Source organism: Python bivittatus, unplaced genomic scaffold, assembly GCF_059951505.1.
Source record: "Python bivittatus isolate LINGU-HERP-01145 unplaced genomic scaffold, Pbiv_v1 ctg000700_np1212, whole genome shotgun sequence".
NCBI lineage: Eukaryota > Metazoa > Chordata > Lepidosauria > Squamata > Pythonidae > Python > Python bivittatus.
The window spans coordinates 84,078,824-84,094,777 of NW_028277098.1; the positions used below are offsets into that span (position 1 = coordinate 84,078,824).

General features: G+C 36.8%; 1 protein-coding gene across 2 annotated transcripts in view; it reads left to right on the plus strand.

Moving 5' to 3' along the window:
• The window catches only part of EYA2 (EYA transcriptional coactivator and phosphatase 2), a 137,582-nt gene that overhangs the window by 36,643 nt on the left and 84,985 nt on the right, over nt 1-15,954 (plus strand). The window lies entirely within an intron of this gene.

Sequence of the window (15,954 nt, forward strand, 5' to 3'; positions counted from 1 at the left end):
GTTGATGTTTATGATCTGTCTAAGGTCCCTGTTTTGTTTTGTTGATTTTGTTGTTTATTAGATCATTTTAGTCTGGGCCGTGTGTCTGATTTAATGTTTGTAGCTGTTTTTATGTTTGTTTGTTTTTTCTAATTTTGAACACCACCCAGAGTCTATTGGAATTGGGTGGCTAAAAAAATTAATTAAATAAATAAAATAATCCCAGTGATCACTTTCTAAGAGGAAAAGTGAGGGAGAATACATATATTCAGAACTCTCTGCAGTTTGTTCCTAACTAAACTAAACTAAACTAAACTAAACTAAACTAAACTAAGACTAAGGTTTTAACAATACTTCTGAAAGAGTTTAGATTTTGCTTGAAAGCCCTTTATAAAATTTTGGTCTGATGTAGACCACAGGTGGTTGGAAATATATCTTAAAGTTAGTGGAGATGGATAGATTGTATGTATGTATGTATTTGCACAATTTATTAGCTGCCCATCTCACTTTTTCCAAGTGATTCTGGGCAGCATACAACAGAATTAAAAAACAATCAATACATTAAAAAGTATAAAAATATAAAAAAACAAACTGAAACAATAATAAGCGAAGAAATGTTAAAAATAACAGAGCCACCTCACTAGATCACCCATCCCCTACTGGCACAATAAGGTCTTGAAGGAGCTCCAGAAGCCCAATAGTGATGAGGCCTACAAGGGGAAGAAGATTCCACAGAAAAGGCCCACTGCCTAGAGACCACCAAATGTAGCTCCTTAGGCGCTGGAACTTGTAACATGCCCTCTCTGCCAGATCTGGTAGGACAGGCAGATGAAATCAGAGAGGGGCAGTCCTTCAAGTAACCTGGACCCATGCCATGAAGGGCATGGTCAACACCAGCACCTTGAATTGGACCCAGAAACAAACTGGAAACCATTGCAGCTCGTGAAGCAGAGGTGTGACATGTGTTCTACTGGAAGCACACACAACGGCTAACGCCACTGCATTTTGCACCAGCTGAAGTTTCCAGATACTCTTCAAGGGCAGCCCCATGTAGAGCGCATTGCTGTAGTCTAACCGAGACGTGACCAGGGCATGAGTGACCATGAGAAGGTCCCCCTGTATATTAATGCTATACTAGTTTCAATTAATGATATACAGATAGAGCAAGGGAAGTTTGCATATAATGCGATTAAATTTGTTTGAACATAAGCCTAAACCAGGGGTGGGCAACATTTTTTTGGGCTGGGCACTCTAATGTTGCCTCTCAGCCAGCTGGCAGGAGACCTTATAGGGATGTGGTAACAACACCAGAAGGTGTGGGACCAGACATTTCTGTCTCATTCTTAATGTATTTGGGGATTTTAAGGGTGAAAATAGGAGTGATTCACCTCCCAGTCCTAAACATAGATAAATAAATATAGAATCCTAGGCTCTGAGAAAACATGTGAAAATAATGATTCAGTTTCTGAAATCCTTTGAAAAGAAATCTGAACCTTTGACATGAGAGGTAACTTGAAGACTTATCTTCTGGGGTAGGTTGATGAAAAGTCCAAAAAGAAAAATCCTTCAAATTATATGTCATGAAAAAAATTAAACATGTTAAACACATATGCGCGTGTATCTGTTGTTAGTATATAGTTTATATTGTTTTTGATAGTTTTCAAGAAGTATATCCTTAGTCTTGCACTCTGGGAGATAGATTCTTTTCTGATATAGAATTTGGTATTTGCATGCTAATGTGAAAAAAAACTGCAAAAAGGCAACATGTTATTGCATATCTTGGAAACTTAAATATTTTTAATGGCTGATGCTTAATTTTTTTAAAGAAAAAACTTATAGTTTAGAATTGCTATTCAGTTTTGATAATACTATATTGACACATTTCTCAGCTGCCATTAGATCTTGGAAAGTAGATATAAATGATTAAAACTTCCTTTTATTGAATTGAATCTAGACATGGTCATGGTTATGGTAGATCTGTTGAAATCAATAAGGCAAATGAATCACAACTTATTGATTTCAGTGGGTCTGTTCCTAAGCATAGCTAAGTCTAGACTTAATCCATTACAAATGGTATTGGCCTATGAATCTGAAAGGGGTCTTCAGTGAAGAATGTGTGGTTGCCATAGCAAAATTTCTAGCATGCTGGAAATTTTTGAAGCTATGCTGGTGGCAGTTTTGTTCCTTTTTCCTATAAAACAAATTTGGTGTGTTTTTTAGCAAGTGGTGTAATATGTTTTTTTAAAAGAGAAAAGAACATGTGAATCAGGAAAGACAGTTTCTACAATTTGAGAACCGATAATAATTATAAATCTCTTCTTTCTTTAAGACTGAAAGTGCCACGTCTACGTCTTTGGATGTCATTAAGAGCTAATCATTTATCTAATAGGGCAGTAATTTTAATATGTTCCCTCATGAATGTTAGTGAAAAATACAAGAGGCTGAACTTGGAAAAACAACTGAAAATGGGGTACAGTCTAGTTTAAAAAGAAGTGTCTTCCTAGTTGCCCCACAGAAATAAATGGGCGTTGAGCCCTTTTGCCCAATTGTAAAGACAGGTAGTAATTAAGAGGGAAGGAACTGGCAGCATGATACACGTGAATATCTCTGTTATGGTTGCCAAGGCCTTGCCTTACCCGACTTAGCTGGCATGGTATGAAAGGAAAGTAAAGGAAAGGAAAGGAAAGGAAAGGAAAGGAAAGGAAAGGAAAGGAAAGGAAAGGAAAGGAAAGGAAAGGAAAGGAAAGGAAAGGAAAGGAAAGGAAAAGGCATCAGCTTTATTTTCAGAAACAACTAGCACCCACAGATGGAAGTGCTTTGTTTGGAAATATCTGTCCAGAAAAACAACCAGCAAAAAAGTGTAATCTGGAGTGATGGTGACGGTGAGAATCATTTTATCAGATTGTCTTCTGATTAATTAGTGTTCTGTGAGTGGCCGTGCCCACCCTGATTGTCATTTTGTGACAGTGCCAGTTATTTTCTGGTTGAGTCTTGGTTGCAAATAAGCCAGAGCAGTGTTTCTTAAACTTTTTTCTCTCAGGACCCTTTCCCACTTTTAAAAACTGTGGAGGACCCCAAAAGAGCTTTTGTTTGTATGGGTCATATTTATCAAAATTTACTGTATTAAAAATTAAAATTGATGCATTCGCTGCCGCTACCACTTCTCATGATTGTTTGATGGGATTTTAATATTGTATTATTTTTCAATGTAGGCTGGCAAATAATTTTGATTTTGCAGACCACACTTTGAGAAACACTGATCTAGAGGTTGGTTAACAGAGACATCCCAAAAGATGGACTTTGCACCTGCGTTCCTTGTCCCCACCCCACCCCATGTGTCTGTCACATATGCAGGTCTTGTTTAATAGACTCACTTTCTTCCTTACTCCCCAAGCAAAACTTTCTGGAATAATTTATTTTATTTTCAGGTGATGCGTGACGTATAAAGCCTGAGGTTTTCAGCCAGTTTGACCTTCTAGCCCGTTGCTTAAAATATTCACAAGTAGCTTAGTTATATCTATTTGAATTTTTATACTAGGGCTTGCTGTGGATAATGTCAAGATTTTATTTTCTAGGTCTTGTTCTTTCCCTCCTCTCATTTCTTTTACGCATTAATTTAATGTGGGGAAATTCACTGAAATGATAGTCCCTGAGGCATTCTTGAGGAATGCTGAAAAGGTGCTTAGTATGTTTTTTCCCTCCTTCTCCTTCTTCCTGTTGTAGGATCTGTTGCTTACCCTGAGGTCTGAACATAGCAGTAACAATGGAGTTCTCAAATCCAAAAAATCTGATTTGGTCATGTAAGTAATAGACAGTTAACACTCATGGTCTGAGGGGAATCAGCTTGGGGAGAAAAATAATTTTGCAGTTAGATATACATTTCATTCTTGTAAAGGGAGCATATTTCCAGTTTTGGCTGGGTTTTGCTTTTTAAAGAAAACCACCCTAAAGGAACAGCTGCTAGAAAACTATCTGAGGAATAGGTCATACTTTACATGGCAGATGTTTTTGTTGTACATGCACAAATAGGAAAGGTCCACTGCGCAATATAAGTGAAGGTTCCCAGATTCAATCACTGTCTCCAAATTAGGATGAGAAGGACTTCTGTTGAAATCCTGGAGAGCTACCAGGAGCCACTATCTACAATAGCCTTCTCCTGTCTAGAATGGAAGAAAGGAGACTTCCACTGATGACATGGATAGCTAGATATCTCTGAAGGAGCGGGGATGGCATTATGGTTGAAATTACCAACCAGAGGACGGATCCTGGCCGGCGAAATCTCTCCGGAGAAAGGAGAGATCGTAGGATTGCCCACGCGTACTCCAGACAGTAGACTGCAAGAACTGAGGTTTTTGCAGTCGGCTGGTGAGTGGAGCGGCTGGGAGTCGAGGGATTCCGTCCGTGCTTGCAACCATAATGTAGCCTATATGGACAATAAGCTCAGCCGAGCCTCATTTCTTAATCGCTTTTTGAATATTAAAAACCTTTGGAACAGCAAGTTTGTTGGCATGCACTGGATGAGTTTCCTTCAGCCCTTAACAAACGAATGGAAACAAATTTCAAGTGCAAGTTTAAGAACTTAGCAATTTTGTGGAATAAACAGTAAAAGGGCAATTAGAGTGTTGTTTTTGGAAAGTTATAAATGGATTAAGGGTCTAGATTGACTTGAAACAGGATTTTTAAATTAATTGAATGAATCCTTCCTGTGGAAAAACAGCTTGTGTTTTGAATTCTCCCCTCCCCCCCCCACAAAAAACAGCATGATAGGATGGGACTTTAAAGGTTGGACATTAGAGAGAGCTAAAAGGAAGTAAAGATTACAATTAAAGGAGAAGAACACCTATTTGACTTGTTAACACAGAATGGAGCAAAATACCTTAACATCAAATGTATTGAAGGATGTATGTGAACAATGGACTCAGAAGTTAATTTCAAGAATGTCTGCCATCATAGATAGACTCTGTATGAATGATGTTATGGAAGAGGAACAAGTTCTACCAGATAAGGCTGAAATAGATTTGAACATGAATTTAAAAATGACATACAAGAATGATTTGGAAAAAGATGAAATTGGAAAGATTGTACTGGATATACAAATGAAACTGGCTGATGCTTTAATAATTAAAAGAGACATACAAATAACTAACCAGGAGAATGACTTGAATAATTTTCCTATATTGGATTTACAAAAGAGACCTCTTAAAGTTTTGAAAGACTTGGTGAGAAGGAACAAAGAAAAAAAGAAAAGAAATCAAGTTCTAGGACATTATTTGAAGGGATTAAAGATTAAGATTGTTAAAAGGGAAGGAATATAAAGTTGCTTTATTTGATCAAGGTTAAAATAGATGATGTTATTCCAGGTAATCCTTAATGGACTTTTGCTGACCAGGACTGAATGACTTGGTTTTAAGGATTTGTCTATAGATAAGAGATGTGATATGGGATGAAGAGATCGTTTATTGTATTTAAGAGAAAGTGATATACTTAAAATTGTTTATACTTGTTGAGATGAAGGGGAAAGATACTTCTTTATACTTCTTTTTTCTTTTTTGTTATATTCTTACCTTTTCTTCTCTATTCTTTATTTTATATTCTTTTCTCTTTTCTGCACTTCTTACTTTTTATTTTTTGTAGTTTTAGTTTTAATTTGTACAACTGTAATACATAATAAAATTATTTGAAAAAAAAAATAGATGGAATAGAAGAAAGGAAGGAAATTAACAAAATGCTCTGGTCCTAGACTCTTAAGCTGTTCATCTGCAGCTACTGCTGTTTGTATATCTAGTACAACAGATTTTATTGGGTTGTCTGAGGTTAGCTGTCCTCACCCAATCTTCAAATCCAGCTTAGCTGCTGATGAGACATCCATGTAGTCTACTTGGCAGCATTGATGACCTGTTTACCTTTGGGGGGGATATTCTTTCAACTTTCCAGTCTAGCCTACAACTCAGCTGTTCTTTGGAAGTCTCCCATCCAAGGACTTAAAGTACCACGACTTCTCATCTGTTGCTGTATTTGAGATTTCAGCAATTTTGTGTAAGTTTCCTTAGGCATCTGTGATAGAATATCATGGTATATGTGTCTAAAAATTATCATCTGCATTTAATTTTTTTGCTTTTCATCCAAAAAGGTCAAGGTAGAATGCATGTTTTATATGCTTCCCTATTATTTGGTTCTCATAGTGAGGATAGGTTAAGCTGAAGGAATGTCATCCAGTGAGCTGCATGGCTAAGTGGGAGTGGCTAAGTGGGAGATTAAAACTGGGCTTTCCATGATAAATACTGATTAAAAAATTAAAATTATGCCAGCCTGATTATTAAAATAAAGGAAATGTTCTGTGGGCAATGAGCCTTGTATAATATTGCTTCCTTGGCTCCAAAGTATATGTACCACTCACCCCTCTCTCTCTCAGTCCAGAAAAAAAGCTCAGTCTTTGAAGATCTTACATTAAAGTGAGAAGTTGGAAAACATCTTTCATATAGCACTTTTCCACTGAAGAATTAATCTTGGACCATTTAAACTTCTATTATAATTTATTTTTCATAGCATGATAGAGATAGTTGAAGCCTTAAAATTTAAGCACTCCAGTCTGTATTCTTGCAAGAACTCCATAATTCCAGCATCCTAGTTAAGTGTATCTGCTTAAAACCTCTAATGTGAGAGAGGCCATTATCTTCAGAGTGAGTCCAATTCATGATCATAGTGTTCTTACCACATGAAAAATTATTTATTTATCTGGTTGGTTGGTTGGTAATTTAAACCCGTCAATTTGATCCAATCTTGAGAGCAAAGGGAACAAATCTGCTCCGTCAACTATGACAGACATTCATGTATTTGGAGATCGCTATCTTCAAGTTTGCACTTAATATCCTCTCGATTATCTATTCCTCAGACCAGATTCATCCAGTTCCTTTAGGTTTTCCTTGTGTGCCTTATTCTGTAGATTTCTTGTCATATTTGTTGCAGATCTTTGGATGTATTCCAGTTTGATTCTACCTTTCTTAAACCAAAACTTCATAGATTAACTTTTGTAAGATCTCATCAGAGCAGGATAAAGAGGTACAATTATGTCTTATGGTCTAGATAACAACCTTCTGCCTTAATGTTTACAAAGAATCTTTTGGTAACTTCAAAACATAGGGTCCTAGTTTGTCAGTCCCCAAATAAACTGTAGCCTGAAATTAGAAATTGAAGTTGGTTTCCTAGTCTTCATTAGTTAAAGGAGTGTAGAAATAGGATCTAGGTTTGGGCATTAATTTATTCTTACGACTTAAATGCCACTTCTCCCCTATGGAGATCATTATATCAATTAAAAAAATGTGAAATACTGCATAAATCAGATGTTACTAATGCAGAATTCAGACACCAAGGCATGCATAATCCTTCCAGGCCCTAACATACATACATACATACATTTATTTATTTATTTATTTAATGCATGCATATATAATTATACCACTCAAAAATCAAATATACAGTAGAATATGAATGCTTCCACTCAGGACCACTAGTTAATTATTTTTTAAAAAATAGAATTTAATCTTTTAATTTAAAATTAATTTGAATTAGTTTTTTAATTAGCCAGAATCTTTCAATAGTGCCAGATCCCTTGAGATTTTCTCATCTGAAATCTTGTGAAATTTTAGAGCTTGAAAAAATGTTTTATTTATATTTTGGTAGTTGCACCACAGACTACTTGTAGAAAATTCAAAACTATAGGGTGGCACCATTCTATGCTCAGGGTAGCATAGATGGGGTTACCTGTCATTTTGTTCTCACAACAAGAACCCTGAAAGTTCGGTTGAATAGAGAGAGAAAACGATCAGCCTAGAGTTATCAAGTCCAACATTCTAACACAGCGATGGTGAACCTTTTGGGCTTGGCATGTCAAAACTTTGGAAAATGCCTAATTTGACTCTACTGGCATGTCACCCCTCCCCACAAACAAGAGAGGAACAATTCTTTACATATTGATTTATTTAAAAAAATACAGTCTGATCAGGTGGTACTATGTATTATATAAAGAAACGTCAAATAATTACAAAAATGAAATACAAGTAAAGCAAACTCAGTTTCTTTGGTCACTCAAACAGGGAGAATAATGTAGTTGTTGGGTGTTGGTGAATACTGGCGTGTCACCCAAAACATCGTGGCGTGTCATTTTTGATACACATGTCATAGGTTCGCCATCACTGTTCTAACAGACCATTATTAAATTTGTTCCTGTTGATGCACTCCTCACAAATGATAAGTCAGTATTTCAATTGTAGTTCATTTATTACTTCTGAATATGGCCAGGAACTGATGGAGCCTAGAACTGCATAAAACCTTTTTAACTGACGTATTATTCTGCTGACTCATGTTTAGCTTGTTGTGGTCTATTGCTATTTATTTGTAAGAGTTATTCCATCCACTGCATTTTTTTTATTCTTTGTGAAAAAATTTGATGAATGCATAAGAAATATATTTTAAGCTTCAAAAATGTTTATCCTTGTTTCCCCTTTTAAATTACTTAGTGGCCTATTTAAAATAACATTCTCCAATAAATATATCTGAGTGATTTCTGGTAAATTATTGTTTAGAACTCACATTTCTTTAATAAGATGCAATAGTTATCCTCTATGTAACTCTTTCCAACTCTGCCTGTTTGAAATAGGGAGGGTGGAACTAATCAGTGATTAAAAACAGACCACAGATAGGGTTACAGGGCAAAACCGTTATTTTTTTAAAAAAAATAGTGAACCAATCTAAAATTACTGGTGCGTCATCTAGTTAGAAAGACCTACTGCACAATCATTCATACACACACACACACACACACACACACTATATAGATATAGATATATAGATATGAAATAGCTCCTGTTCAGATCAGTGGGAATTACTGATCGGTTGATCTCACCTGCCTTCCTCAACCTGTTGGTCATTCTGGGACTTGTAGTCCAAACACTCCTGTTGTGCAACAGGCTGGAGAAATTTGAATATAACATGCAGCCAGCACTTTGGGGGCTGAAATCTTAAGACTTGGAATTTTGGAGTACAACTGTTGAGGTATTTTGGCAAAGAAACATAGTATATAGGTTATTTGATATCCAGAACTGAATCAGAAGCTACTAAAATGTTGAATCTGGCTTCTTTTTCTCTAAAAAGCAAGATTAAATCTATTCCATATTTTGATACTAGCAGTAGCTACTCTGCCCTCTGTGCAGAGGTTTAAATGAAAAGTGTGGGTGTGGGCGTCTATATGTATAAGGTTTTGGTTGTTTAAGATTTATTTTGCTAAGTTGAAGTTCAATTTTTTTCCTAGTGTTATCCAAATTAATAAGCATATTGGTTCCATTTGTTCTTAGTATATTAATATGTGGTCGCTAAGAGTCAACTTGGTAGCACATAATACTAATTAGCTGTGGTTTACTGAATAAATCACAATTATCAGGGTTCTCATAGCACATTAAACTACAAACCATGGTTTACCAAGCATAGTTGGTTAATTCATATAATATGCTAACCAGAACTAAATAAACCACATTGTGGCTTATTGTAATCTGTGAACCAAACTGTAGTTTTATCAAACTAGCAGATTTAGCATTTTCTAATGATGGAAAAAATAATTAGGGTGTGCAGAAGGTTCTCCTTGCTGGAACTTTTCAGAGAAGTTTGGGGAGGAGGAGGTAGAGCAGCTCTGAATTTTCTGAATTGAAGATAAACTTGGGTGGGTGGCCTCCATGACTGTCCCCTCCCTTGATTCAGGTATGTGGTACTCCACAGAAAATTCCTTAGAATCACAGAAACAAAGAATTGGAAGAGGTCATTTAGGCCATCAAGTTCAACTCAATGTAAGGATCCAAAAGGATCCAGAGAGATGGCTTTGAGTTTCTACTTGAACACATCCAGCCGAAGGAGAGCCCATCACCTCTCTGGGAGATAGTTTCTACTGTCAACCTGCTCTCCCTGTTAGGAAGTTTTTCTAATAACTGATCAAAATTTGCCATCTTGCAACATAAATCTATTATTCTGGGTTCTGCACTGTAGAAGAAATCATGTCCTTCCTTTCTTCTATGCAACATCCTTTCAGGAATTTGAAGAGTGCTATCATATTCATCTTAGTCTTTGCTTCTCAAGGACTGATGTGCCAGGTCCTTCAATCTCTCTTCAAAGGTCTTAGTTTCCAATCCTGTGATCATCCTCATTGCCCTTCACTGAACCTTTTCCTATTCCTCTGAAACCTTAAAATGTGACAATCCGAATTGGACACAGTAATCATAGTGGCATCTGACCAAAGCAGAATAAAGCAAAGCAATTATTTCCCATGATTTGGAAATTATACTTCTCTTGATACAGCCAAAAATTTTATATGCTGTCTTTTTGCAGCCACGTCACCCTGCTGGCTCATATACAGTTTGTAATCAACTACTATTCCAAGAATCTTTTTTCAAAGGCTCTTACCAAGCCAAGCATTCCTCATCATATATCTCTGCATTTGATTTTTGTTTCTTAAATGACGAATTTTGGACTTGTATCTATTAAATTTCACTCTGTTATTTTCAGCCCATTTTTCTGACTACCAGGATTTTATTTCATTCTTCTAGAGTGTTAGCTATAAAATGGCAATGTTATGCCATTTGCAAATCTGATAAGCATTCCCTCCATATCTTCATCCAAGTCATTAATAGAAGACCCAGGGACTGATCCTTGTGGCACATCACTTGATATTTCTTTCCAATTTGATGAGGAATCATTGATGGCCCTCTTTGAGTACATTTTTCAAGCCAATTATAATGTATCTGTTTAATTGTCATGCCATCAGCATTCCTTGAGGTACTTTGATAAATGTTTTGCTAAAGTTAAGATATCTTAGTCTGGCAAGATTTGTTCTTGAGAAATCATTGCTAACCTGGTAATTAGTGTATTATTTCCAGGATGTTTACAGATCAGTCTCTTTATGATTTGCCCTAGAATCTTCCCAGATATTTATCAGTTGGTATGCTGCCTCAGTGTTGATGTCAGAATGGTCTATAATTTGGTTGAGCTTCCTTTTCCCTGTTTTTTAAGATATGGACAATATTTGCTGTCTTTCACTAATCTGGAACTTCTTCAGGATTTCTCAAGGATAATACAGTCAGGCCTTCAACTAATTTCTTCAGCATCTTAAAGTGCAGTTGATATGATCCTGGAACACGTAAGTTTTAAACTTATTCAAAGTAAACTGGTATTTCCTGACTGTATTTCTATCAGTCTCAGGCTTCAGTCTTGCCCCTTGATCCAGCTTCCCACAGCTTCTTATTAGAACACATAACATTTTGTTAGAGAAGATTGAACAAAAATGGGAGTTGAGGAATTTTGTCGTTTTTGTTACCTGTTAACATTTTGCTGCTTTCATTGAGCAGCTATTTGATTCCCTTCTTTTTTCTTTGAATCTAAGGAGGTCGTTTTTGTTACCCTTAGCATACCTGGCTAACCTCAGCTTATTTTGAGTCTGAATGTTTGCAATACCAGCTCAACTTTCCTGAGCTACCTGGTTGTGCTCTTCTTTTGTGACCTTTTCTCATTTCCTGCATGTGTCCTTTTTTGTCTTCAGATCTTCATTCAGGTTTTTGCATAGTTCTACATTTTTCATCCTCATTGGAACAGTTTACAATAGTGCTTTTAATATATCTTCCTTAGGGAACTCCCACCCATCTTCAGCTCCTTTTTATATTAACTTCTCCTGACCTGGGATCCTACACATCATTACTCTGAATTTATTAATTTTTTTTTTACTATGTTCCATTTTACTTTTCTTAAGAATTCTAACATTATAAGGTAACTTCCCCCACTATTTTTGCTACTTCCACTTCAGTCACTAAGTCTTCCCTATTGATTACTATTAGGTCAAAGACAGTTGATTCTCTTGTATCATCTTCCAACTCTGAAGATAACATTGTTAGCACAAGAAATCCAGAATATTTAATTGGAATGCTGTCTACAGTGTGGTAAAATTCGTTTTTGCACTGTCTTCAGGCTCTCATTGCTTTCATCAGCACACATACAAGTCCTCCCTTTTTAGGCATGTGTAGAATGCTACAACTTAGGTAGAAAAGAGGCAGGGCTTGTGCCATGATGTCATGATGCAACTTACGTCACTCAGACTCCCCCTTAACCCTGAAAAGACGCTGTTGGTTCATTCATTTGGATTTTTGAGCAGGAATCAATTTTTAATTTAAAGTCTAATTTCTCCCTTTCTATTCTGTTTCTGTTCCTTTTGAACAAATTGTGTTCAAATTGTGTTCCCCATGGCTGGCTGGGGAATTCTGGGAGCTGAAGTCCACACCTCTGAATGCTGCCAAGGTTGAGAAACACTGTTCTAGACAGAAGATACAGGTTATCTCTGAACAGTTTTGTTGCAGTCAATGCAGTTGAGTCAATATGAAGCCAAACTAATACCTGATTTTCTTGCCATGATCCTTTGCTATGAATCACAGAAGAGGCTGAAATTCAATAGGTGAAAAAATGATGGAAATATTTTATTTTTGCTTTTTTTTCTCATGCATATTACTTTTTTAAAAAACTTAATATTCAGGTAAGCAATCTTATGACTTGGAAGCTGTTCCAGTTCTGATGTTTGTAATAGTTATAGCTCTGGCACTGGAATAGCCAAAACAGCGGTTCTGCCCCAAGTCCTCTGTCTCTCAATTACAATATATAAAATAATTTAAATGTATATTGCCTACTTCAAATGTATATTAATCTATTGGACATTACTTTTCTTGGTGAATATCATAGGCTGACCTTTAATAATAATGGTACCACAATATGTTTTACTAATATTGCAAAGTTTTATTGTATTTAAACAAATAATGTTTGGAGAAGCACAAAGTTAGGGCTCTTGGGTTTCATTTCCAGTTTTGTTGTTGAGTCTGTGTGACCTGGGAACAAGGTGCTTCTAGGCAGTATTCTAGAGCCAAAGGCTAATCACTTTGTACTTGCATATAAATTATGTAGCTTAATGAATCTAAATGAAACTAGATAGCAGAGTGCATCTGAATTCAATTAACTACAGACATAATTGTTCGCAATGGGATGTACTCATATCTACCACTTTATATTTATGTAACTTCTTTGTGTTCATTGTTAATTTTCATGATATATTAAATCACAAATGTTCATGTTTTGACTCACTTTACTCCATCGTAGTGTTTACCATTATTGTGTTAGGATCTGCTAATGCTACTTTCTCCAACTTGGTGCCTCTCAGATATGTTGGATATTAGTCCCCATAATTCCCAGCAAGGTGGGGAAAAGTTGTAATACCAGGTCTTCTGTTTTAAATTAGAATCCAATTTCAGGGCACTTATAGACATTTGTGCTCTTATCACACATGACAGCATGCCTAATTAAGTACCAATCAAAAAACATAATTGGAGGTAGACTCTGGGGGGCATTTTAATATTTCATTCTGGAATTTCATTACTACTTAGTGACTTTAATTACATTGTATGCCTATGGATTCAGTGGATGAAGACAGAACTGTAATCCATTTGGAGTTTTGTACAATGGTAGGCTGCCTGTGATGAATGCATTGGAGCTTATTTTTATGTAGGGTAAAGTACTGATTATGTTAAATTCTTCTTCTTTGAGAACTTGGAAGCATGCACATTATCTTAAAAACCTATATTGCAGAACATAGGCAGGAGTGGTTGAGAAGGGGAAGTGCAGCAGGGTGAAGAGGATGGGATTAAGAGCCACCCTCCATGCTACAGTCCAAGATCCAGATCTCCTCTTTCGGACTTTTGTAATAAACAGACACTTGACCAGTCCCAAGCATGAGATGCAAGAATAGACATAGAAGTTGCCTCTGTTTTGCACTACATGAAAAGTTAACATTAACGCAGCCTAGGAAGTTGCCATTTACTAAATCAGACCATTGGTCCATCTAGTTCAATATGAACTATGCTGGCATGGGCTCTCCAGGGCTGGTTTCCTGACCGTAAGAATATTAAACCTGCTTACATGGCAAAAGGACCCACTGTGTCCATTACAGATCAAGCCATATGCTACAGGAATAACAACAACTTATACTTCTCCTGTTACATATACTAGAAAGCAGAGGCTTCCTTCATTTGTATAGGTTAGGTGAGACACCCTCATATTCTGCATCCCTTAAGTCAGTGACTTTAATCTCAGTCATTTGTTCTCCCCCTCGTCATTCCCTGTGGCCATTGCCATGCCATCTGTTACCTTTCTACTGCTGAATGCTGTATCTTTATCTCTGCGCGTAGGTAGTCATCTGCAGCTTAGGTAGCTGAACAAAAGCCCACAGGGGTAAATCAAAAGGTGAGCTGGTTCAGGCCCTACTTGGAACCTTCCATATGCTTCTAATCCATTAGCAGCAGTAGGAACCTTTTGAAGTTGCTCTCCTCCCCTTCCCACTTCCCAGCTGTCATCTCCTAAGTTCTGCTCTCTGGCACTGCTGGGGAGTACTCTTCTAAAAGCACAGTCATGCGTTTGCCTTAATGTTGTAGCCCCAGGGGATCTGGAGTGACGACAGGTCTAACAAATGGTGCAATCTGCTCTGTGCAGCTGTAAAACACAACACTAGATGGGATGGGGTCCTGGGGGGAGAGAGGGTGCATATTTTCCTGTACTGCTCGGGTTGGGTGTATCCGCATGACTGCAGTGAAGACTCATGAAGCTGACAGTGCAAAGCAAAGAGGTCCACAAAATAATGCAATAATTTTGGTTTGGGGTAGCGATGGAGATAATCCCTGCAGGATCCTATTTAAAAAAACAGATTGCTCTTCATTTGGAGTTGCTTATGTAGCTTATGTTGAATTTGGGGCCTCCCCTTGAAAAACATGAAAGATCTCTTCAAACATGTAGAATGGCTGCTTTTCATTGTGGTTGAGTAGCTAGTTATTAGAATATGCAGTATATTTTTGAGATTTGGGAGTCTGGAGAGAACAGGATTCTCAGGCTAGTATACAGTATATAGTTCTCCTTCCTTTTCTTTGTCATAAATTTATCTCAGCAGTATAAGGTGGAGAAATCTGGGTAGGTGAGAAATGGCAAATTTGCCTCCCATACTAGAAAAAGCCGGGTGTAATTTCAGTGTGATGTTTTGAAGTAATGGTATTAGAGGAGAGGAGAAGCTACTGCATTCATCCCCACATGATCTGGCCAAAGTCCAGTGTTCTGTCTGCTACGCCAAACTGGTTCTTTATTCTATAGAGATAGACATGAGTGGGAGGTAGCTTGATTGCTTTAGCAATAGAGATTTATTTTTCTCTATAATTGGGTCTTTGCATGAACAACTGCCTTGATGTTCAATTATGTGGATGGTGAAAGGAAAGAATGCATGCTGATTTTCTACAATTGTATTAGCATCTTCAGTGCTCAAAGCTGAGCTGAATTTTTTTCAAATGGCTTTGTAGGAAACATGTTCTTCTCAATAAACTCTTTATTTCTTACTTAATTGCAGAGGTGTTAATCAGATTCCTGAGGAACTGTGCATCCTGCACTATTATCAGAGTTTTTAAAAGAACTTGGATAATCAGCAAAACCTGAGATTTTTCAAAATCTCAAGCAATAAATATTAATAAGAATCTTTTGATATCTGCCTGTCTTCCTTGTAAGAAAATTATGACAGTTATGATAAGGAGGCATAATTTGGCTAAAATTATAAAGTTTGGGGAGGAGTTGGTGGATTGAATGAAAAGAACCCTTCTCTTTCTCTAATACAGATTGCATTTAGAGTAGCTTTGATAGTAGCTATGCAACAATAGATGAATCGACTAATTCAGTAATTAAAATGAATACACCAAATCTATTCATAAAGGGTAAAAAGCTTGACTCCTGGTGATTACATGGCTGTGGCTTTCCTTGTATCTTTGTTGATAAATAGTATAGAAGTGGTTTCCCAATGTCACCTCCTGGGAGGTTTTGCAACTTTCCATTTACTAGTGGTCTCCTACCAGGAAGTTCAACCAGTTCTGTACC